General features: G+C 44.2%; 1 pseudogene; it reads left to right on the top strand.

Moving 5' to 3' along the window:
• Positions 1-1,053: 1,053 nt before the first annotated feature.
• On the top strand, positions 1,054-1,498 carry LOC142458599 (10 kDa heat shock protein, mitochondrial pseudogene; annotated as a pseudogene).
• The last annotated feature ends 7,941 nt before the right edge of the window (positions 1,499-9,439 follow it).

Below are 9,439 nucleotides of genomic sequence, written 5' to 3'. Positions count from 1 at the left end.
GGTTGAGATAGCTTCTTTCTCACCAGATCAGACATTCTCGGGGCAGTGTTTGCAAGAGCACAACGAAGATCATCTTCCACAACAAGTCTACTTCTGTATTTAGACTTGATAAACCAACAAGCTGGAAAACCCTGTTTCACAAAGATATGTTGTTGGAAATGGAAGAAGGAGGCGCAACACAGTCTCAGACAGAACAGGATGTGACTGCAAACACTTGATCCAGAATTTTGTAACTGGCATTGTAGAGAAATCAGTTCTCGCTGCATCACTGTTAATAAGTTCAATGGACTCCTCTTGTGCTGTCTCGGGTACATCTTCAACTGTGACTGTGAATGGGCTTCTGGCAAGTGCAAAAGGGGTGTCAGGGTTTTTAAAATAGAATTGTGGCTAAAAACCATTTTGTCATCATGGCTTTCTTGTCAGAATGGTGTGCGTTCTGTAACGCCTTTGGTCTTAATAATTCCGTTCTCCTGATAACTTGGCTATATGCGGGGAAGGGTTGAACATTTGTGTAGTGTGTATGACATTAAATTGTGAATTAGTGGGTCTTAAGGTGTAACAGCTTATCGATATTTGAAGATAATGGTACTTTGTAACCTCTTTTTAAAAACTGCTTCCAAATTTAAAGCTGGAAGGAAGGTCACTGGAACTTAGAAAAGAACGGTGTCTACATGGCATTTTAGGATTTTGGTTTGTGGATTGTGGCTCCCCCAGAAGTAACTGGATCCTGCCGAGGGCATCACTGGGGCTTGAGCACTTGGACGCATGCAGCAAAGATGGCCAAGAACAAACGAATCGGGCAGAAGGCCAGGAATGTCTTTCACAAAGTGAGCCAACACGCTTGAAGTCTAAAAACAAAGCAAAGGCAGCACAAATCTTAGGAAGTAAAACCCTGTGCATGATGAAATGTTGCAAGTAAGTAAATCCTTTGTTAATATATAAAAGGAACTTGTACACGTCTCCAAAGGCCTTCCCTTGAACCTCTGCGGAAACAACCAGTTCCTCAGGAGCATCAAGAAATGGACCAGTGGATGCTGACAGGCTACAAGTATAATGACTCAGCTACAATCCGGGGGTGGGGGAGGGGAGAAGACCAATAAACGGAATGTTTTATACAAAAGAAGAAGAATTGTGGTCCTTGCAGCGGCGCAGCGTGAGAGGGGTACCTGCTGCGGCCACCCAAGCGTCTTGGCAGGACGGGCATTTTGAAAGTTTCTTCCCCTCTTTGACGGAATATTGGTGGAAAGGAGTGGCGCTGAAACTGTAACCAAAAGTCATAGCTGTTGGGTCGAGCTCGAAAGGAGAGGGTGGAGAGATTGAACCAGTGAGTGTGAGAGTTGGAGATAAAGTTCTCCCTGAATCTGGAGGCACCAATGTAGTCCCAGATGACAAGGATGATTTATTTCGAGAGGGTGGCATTCTTGGGAAGTATGTGAACCAGAGGAAACGACTGTTGAAATGGCATCATGTGAAGCTGCCCTTTCCACTGAAGTTCTGAAATCTCTCATCATGCAAAGAATCACCAAATCTCTCTTTCATAATAAACTCATGATATGTGGTGCCACTAACATTTCATTTCTTTGTTTTAAAACATTTCCAAATAAAATATGCAAAAAAATTGTGTACAAATTGTTAATGGCTCTATATTGATCTCAAAACAACCAATAAAATGCCAGTTACAAATTAAAAAAAGAGAAACTTCCAGCCAACAGTAGCCTAGGACCAGATAGTTACGGCCTCACAGGGTAGTTCTACCAAATATTCAGAGAATACCTGTCACCAATACTACACACACTATTCCAGAATGTAGAAAACGACAACAAATTCCCAAATCCCTTCTGTGAAGTGAACATAAACCTGATACCAAAACCAGGCAAAGACCCCACAAATGTCTATCCTGCACAGAGACATACCTAAATAAAAGCTTGGCAAAAAGAATTCAATAACATATCAAAAAAATAATTCACTGCGACCAAGTGGGATTCATTCTAGGGATGCGGGGATGGTTCAACAAGTGAAAAACTATCAATGCAATCCACTATATAAACAAGTCAAAGGAGAAAACCACATGATCATATCCATAGATGCAGAAAAGGCATGCAACGCCCACTTTTGATAAAAACACGCGACAAAATAGGAATAAAAGGGAAACTCCTCAGTATAGTGAAAGCCATATATGAAAAACCAACAGCCAACACTATGCTCAATGGGTAAAAACTAGGGACATTTTCTCTGAAAATGGGGACCAGACAAGGATGCCTGCTATCACCACTAGAAGTCTTAGCCAGAACTATCAGAAACAAAAGAAAATCAGGGAATACAAATAGGCAAAGAAGTGAAACTCTACTTGCAGATGATATGGTCCCGTATAGAGAGAACCCAAAAGACTTACACAAGAAGCCTGCTGGGAAAAAAGAGAGAGATTTGGCAAATTAGCAGGATACAAAACTAACAACCAGAAAGCAGTTGGAAAATGACATTAAGAAAACAATACTATTCACAGTAACCAAACAAAAGATGAAATATTTTGGAATAAACCTAACCAAATAAACAAAAGACCTATACAGAACATTACTACAAGAAACCAAACCAGACCTATATAAATGGAGGACTATCCTGTGTCGTGGCAGACTTAGTATTGTGAAAATGGCAATACTACATAAAACAACCCACAGATACAATGCAATTCCAACCCATATCCCAAATACATTCTTTAAAGAAATGGAACAATATGAAGAAAGCTGATGATGCCCAGCCATCAAAAGGTATAGCGTCTGGGGTCTTAAAGGCTTGAAGGTAAACAAACGGCCTTCTAGCTGAGAAGCAACAAAGCCCACATGGAAGAAGCACACCAGCCTGTGTGATCACAGGGTGTCGATGGGATCAGGTACCAGGTATCAAAGAACAAAAAAATCATATCATTGTGAAAGAGGGGGAGTGCAGAGTGGGACCCAAAGCCCATCTGTAGGCAACTGGACATCTCCTTACAGAAGGGTTGTGGGAAGGAGAAGAGCCAGTCAGGGTGCAGGGTAGCAACAATGAAACATACAACTTTCCTCTAGTTTTTTAATGCTCCTCAACCCCCCCACTATCATGATCCCAATTCCACCTTACAAATCCGGCTAGACCAGAGGATGTGCACTGGTACAGATAGGAACTGGAAACACAGGACCAATAATGAGAGTAGCGATACCAGGAGGGGAAGGTGGGAGAGAAACGGGGAACCAATCACAAAGGTCTATATATAACTCCCTCCCTGGGGGGCGGACAACAGAAAAGTGGGTGAAGGAGGACGTCAGACAGTGTAAGACATGACAATAATAATTTATAAACTATCAAGGGTTCATGAGGGAGGGGGATGGTGGGAAGGGAAGAGGAAAAATGAGCTGATATCAAGGGCTCAAGTAGAAAGCAAATGTTTTGAGAACGATGACAGCAACAAGTGTACAAATGTGCTTGACACAATGTATGTATGGATTGTGTACGAGCCCCCAATAAAATGGTTTTTAAAAAGAAAGAAAAAGACATGGAAAAACTAATTGCCCACTTCATCTGGAGAGGGAAAAGGCCCAGGATAGGCAAAAACTTCTTAGAAGAAGAACCTCATAATACCTGACCTAAAGTCCCACTACACAGCTACAGTAGCCAAACCAGCCCGGCACTGGTCCAATGAGATACATAGAGCAATGGAACAAAACAGAAAAACCGGAAGTAAAAGTATCTACCTACAGCCAACTGATCTTCCACGCAGGACCAGAACCTAACACATGGGATAAGGGCACTTTCTTCCACAAATGGTGTTGGATTAATTGGATCTCCATATGCAGAAGAATGAATGAAACAAGATCCTTATCTCTCTCCCATGCACAGAAATGAACTCAAGATGGATTAAATGTAAAGCTCACAGCTATTAGGGTCATCAGTGAGAAAACTGGAACGAACCTGCGGGCCCTATCTCAGGGCAGACATAGACCACCAACGATAGTAAAGGAAGCACACACAGTGGAAGACAACATAGATCATCGGGACATGTTGGAAATAAGTCACTTATGCACATCGAAAGACCGTCAAAGGCATAAAATGACAGCTTGCAGAGTGGGGAAACTTTTTTTAACCAATGACAACTAACAAAGTAGATGTCTAGTCACTAAAATTTACAGAACTCTGCAACAGCTCAATAAGACGGTAATCCATAACCCAATTAAGAAGTGGGCAAAAGACATGAACTTCACCCACAATGACAGTCCAATTCAGAAAAGCAGAAAACAACAAATGCTAGAGGATATGGAGAGAATGGAACACACATACGCTTTGGTATACTTGTAAATGCATACATCCACCATGGAAAATTACATGGGGCTACCCAAACCAACGGGGAATATTAGGTAGGTAGATTTAGGGACAGGGGGGTTGTCCCTCCCATGCCTGCAAAAGACCCCATAAAGGAAGTTGGAGAAAAATCTGTCAACCATTAGATACCTATGAAGACCCCGAACTGAGCATGCTCCTACTTAAGACCTCAAGACAGGTGGAAAGTATACCTGGGCAGGCCAAACTAGGCCCAGGCTCATGACCTCACTGAGAGGGGCGTAACCCAGCCAATAGGGTCAGCCAATACCATCAACCATGCCTCCGCAGCAAGAGGTTTGAAATACGCTGGCTGTGAGAAGGCCGCTCTCTCACCCTTGCTCCTGGTCAGAGGCAGGGGGAGGGTCTCCCTTCCCCAGGCAGGTGCATATGCGCCCACTCTGGGCCTTCTGGGGCCCACAACCTCTTGGCCCACATGCTCTTAGCCTCTAGCGTTCTTGGGCTTCTGACCTCCTGGGATTCCAACCCCCAGTTCCACACATGTGGGTGCTCTTTTCCACGTGGTTGTTCGGGCCCAGTTGGGACCCCCTCTGAGACTGGAGAACCTGAAACTCGTCCCGTCCTTCCTAAAAACCCACTTGGATTACAAAACGGGCTTCATGTGAATTCTTTCATTGTGTGAAGCCAAGAGCCGAGATATAACCCACTCTAGAAACCTAGCAGGAATAGAAATACCATAGGACATTTAATACTGCTATTAGGCATAGACTCCAAAGAAATAAGATGTAGAACACGCATGTATGTGTGCTCTCCCATGCTTATTGCAGCACAGGTTACAATAAAAAGAAACTTGGAAGCAGCCCAAATGCCCAACATTAGGAGACTGGATAACGAGACTAAGGTACGTACACACAGTGGAATACTATGCATCCCTAAAAAATATGATGAAAGCATGAAGCACAGCCTGACAAGGAAGGACCTGGAAAACACGATGCTGAGTGAAGTTGGCCAATCACAAAAGGACAATACTGTACGAGCCCACTATCATAAGGAAAAACATATAATAGATACATTTTAGAGACCAAATCCCAAACAAAGGGGTAGAGAGCCTGCCTACTGTTCACGAACCATACATCACCCCTTATTTGCACATCTTCAGGACTGCCTCGGAAGAGGAGGCCACATCAGCGGGGGGTCACCCCTTGAAGCCACACCACACAGTGATATGGTTGCACAAAATCAATAGACTCCACAGGAATGAGAGGGGGCCTCCTGGAAAGTCAAGTCCAGACCGGCTTTGGGGCTCCAGGCCGGGAGGGGCAGCTCCTGGACAGTCATGAAGGCCAGCGAACAGACCTGGGGAGTTTGTGTATTTCTTCTCCCTTCTATTTTCTTTTCTCCCTTTTCTTTTTCTTCTTGTTTCGTCTCCTTTTCTCTTTTCAATCTTTTTTTTTTTTTAATCAGTTTGGGCTATGACATGGTCGGTGTGCCTACCTATATAGGATAGGCACGGTAGGCATGCCCAAAGAGAGAGCAGTGGGACCAATGGTCTTGGGGAGACCTGGAGGGTGAGGGTGATGGGAGAAGGGGGAGGTGAGCAGGTAGCACCATGGACAGGGGAACAACTGGGGTGTTGGAGTCAATAACAAGAAGATAGGGATTTGTGTGTGTGTGTGTGTGTGTGTGTGTGTGCAACAGCAAACTACCTAAGAGGAGGTACCATAAGGGGAAAGGGATGGCGGGGCAGGAGGAAGGTAAAAGGAAACAGAGGAAGGACCTAGGAAGCAAAGCAATTGATAGAGGTATAAACATAGCGATGTACATATGTAAATACATTAATCCACAAAAATAGAGGTATTGGCCCATGTACATATATTTACATGGCAATACACTGAGGTAGGGGATGGACTTTGGGTCTCTGCTCACACCCTCCCTCAATACAAGAACAATTTTTTCTAACCAATCTGAGACACTCACCCTCCCGACGCAATTGCTGAAGACAAAGTGGGTGCATAAGCAAATGTGGTGAAGAAGGCGGATGAAAAGATCCAGTGTCTGGGGTCTTAAAGGGTTGAAGTTACACAAGCAACAAGTCCACATGGAAGAAGCACACTGCCGGTGCGATCATGAGGAGTCATAGGGACCAGGCAATAGACATCAGCAGACACATAACAAACAAACAAAAACATATTTTTGAGAATGAGGTGGGGTGGAACAGAGATCCAAAGCCCATCTGTAGACAATGGAACAGTTCTCCCACAGAGAGGTCACAAGGAATGGATGAGTCACCAGGGTGCAGTTAAGCACTGATGAAGCACACTATATTCCTCTGGTTCCTTGAGGCTTCCTCGCCCCCCACAACCATGACCCCTGTGCTGCTTCTCAATTTAGATTAGACCAGAACATGTACACAGGTATAGATAAGAGATGATAGCTCAGGACAGAGATTCTGGGAACAGGAGTGGGAATAGTGATACAAGGGTATGGGGAAGTGGGGGAGAGCAAGGGGGAAAGGGGGAACTGATCACAATGACCGACACATAACCATACACCCCTCTTCAGGGAGAAGAACAACAGAGAACATGGGTGAAGGGAGAGAGCAGTTGGTGTGAGATATGAAAATAATAATGTATACTCTATCAAGGGGTTATGAGGGTGGGGGGGTTAGAGAGGGGGAAAAAGGGCTGATACCAAGGGCTCAATAGAAAGTAAATGTCTAGAAAAGAATAAAGGCAACATATGTACAATTCACCTGATGCAAGTGATGTATGGACTGCAACTTAAAAAAATCATTTTATTGGGGGTTTGTACCACTCTTATCACAATCTATGCATACATCCATTGTGTCAAGCACATTTGTACATTTGTTGCTGTCATCGTTCTCAAAACATTTGCCTTCTGCTTGAGCCCTTGGTATCAGCTCCTCATTTTCCCCCTTCCCTTCCCACCATCCTCTCCCTCATGAACCTTTGATAATTTATAAATTATTTTTGCCATATCTTACACTGTCCGACGTTTCCCTTCACCTACTTTCCTGTTGACCGTCCCCCAGGGAGAAGGTTATATGTAGATCCTTGTAATTGGTTTCCCCTTTCTACCCTACTTTCCCTCCATTTTCCCGGTATCGCCACTCTCACCACTGGTCCTGAAGAGATCATCTGTCCTGGATTTCCTGTTTCCAGTTCCTATCTGTACCAGTGCACATCCTCCGGTCTAACCTGATTTGTAAGGTAGGATTGGGATCAAGACAGTGGGGGTGGGGGGAGGTGGGGAAGAGGAAACATTAAAAAACTAGAAGAAAGTTGTATGTTTCATCATTGCTACACCGCACCCTGACTGGCTCATCTCCTCCCCCAGACCCTTCTGTAAGGGGATGTCCAATTGCCTACAGATGGGCTTTGGGTCACCAATCTGTATTCCCCCTCATTCACAATGATATGAATTTTTGTTCTTTGATGATCGATACTGAGGTATCCTCATCACACAGGCGGGTGTCCTTCCTCCATGTGGGCTTTGTTGCTTCAAACCCGACCCAATATCTTTTGATAACCGGGCACCATCAACTTTCTTCACCACATTTGCTTATGCACTCATTTGTGTGTGATAGTGCCAGGAAGGTGAGCATCATGGAATGCCAGGTTAATAGAACAAAGTGTTCTTGCATTGAGGGAGTACTTGAGTGGAGGCCCAATGGCCATCTGCTACCTTTATGCTAAAATTATAAATATATGCACAAAGATCTATTTTCCCATCATGTATAAATATATTTACATGTGTACATCCTGTATTTAGATCTGTATAGATGCCATTTGCCTCCTAATTCTTTTTTTAATCATTTTATTGGGGCTCGTACAATTTTTTTTACATTTTATTTTTTAAAAATCATTTTATTAGGGACTCATACACCACCCATCTCGATCCATACATACAATTGTGTAAAGCACATTTGTACATTTGTTGCCTTCATCACTCTCAAAACTTTTGCTCTCCATCCAAGCCCCTGGCATCAGGTCCTCATTTTTTCCCCTCCCTCCCCGCTCCTCCCTCCCTCATGAACCCCTGATAATTTATAAATCATTATTTTGTCATATCTTGGCTCTGTCCCATGTCTCTCTTCCCCAACTTTTCTGCTGTATGTCCCCCAGGGAGGTCAAATGCAGGTTCTTGAAATAGGTTTCCCCTTTCCAACCCACCCTCCCTATACCCTCCCAGTATCGCCACTCACTCCACTGGTCCTGAGGGAATCATCTGTCCTGGCTTCCCTGTGTTTCCAGTTCCCATCTGCACCAGTGTACCTCTTCTGGTCTAGTCAGGCTTGCAAGGTAGGATTCGGATCATGACAGTGGAGGGCGGGGGGGTGGAGTGGGGGGTGGGAAGGAAGCATTTAGGAACTAGAGGAAAGTTGTATTTTTGATCGTTGCACCATCTTGTCTCCTCCCCAAAGACCCTTCTGTCAGGGGATGTCCAGTGGCCTACAAATGGGTTTTGGGTCTCCACTCTGCACTCCCCCGCTCATTTGCTATGGTAAGATTTTTGTTCTGATGATGCCAGATAACTGATCCCTTCGACACCTTGTGATCGCACAGGCTGGTGTGCTTCTTCCATGTGGGCCTTGTTTCTTCTGAGCTAGATGGACACTTATTTATCTTCAAGCCTTTAAGACCCCAGACACTATCTCTTTTGATAGCCGGGCACCATCAGCTTTCTTCGCCACATTTAGTTGTTCACCCACTGCCTCCTAGTTCTTTCTCCTATTTCCTTTTACTTTCCTCTCATTCCACTATCATACACAGCCTTCATTTGAGTCTCAGTAATTATTCTTGGTTACATTGCCCTTGATCACACCCTAGCAGGTCTCCTACACCCTGCTCACCATTGATTTTAGATCACTTGTTCCCTTTTCTCTGGGTTTGTTAACACCACTTCCTTTTTCCCACCTCCCTGCCTCCCATATCCCTCCCAGGAACCATAGGTCTGTTATTTTCTCCTCCAGATTGTTTATCCAGCCTATCTTTTCTACATAGACCTGCACAGATAATATACACAAAAAAACAAGACCAAAAAAGAGGACCTGATGCAAAGGGCTTAAATGGAGAGCAAATGCTTTGAAAATGATTAGGGCAACGAATGT

This window comes from Tenrec ecaudatus, chromosome 10 (genome assembly GCF_050624435.1).
Source record: "Tenrec ecaudatus isolate mTenEca1 chromosome 10, mTenEca1.hap1, whole genome shotgun sequence".
Classification (NCBI taxonomy): domain Eukaryota; kingdom Metazoa; phylum Chordata; class Mammalia; order Afrosoricida; family Tenrecidae; genus Tenrec; species Tenrec ecaudatus.
This window is presented reverse-complemented; position numbering and strand designations above follow the sequence as displayed.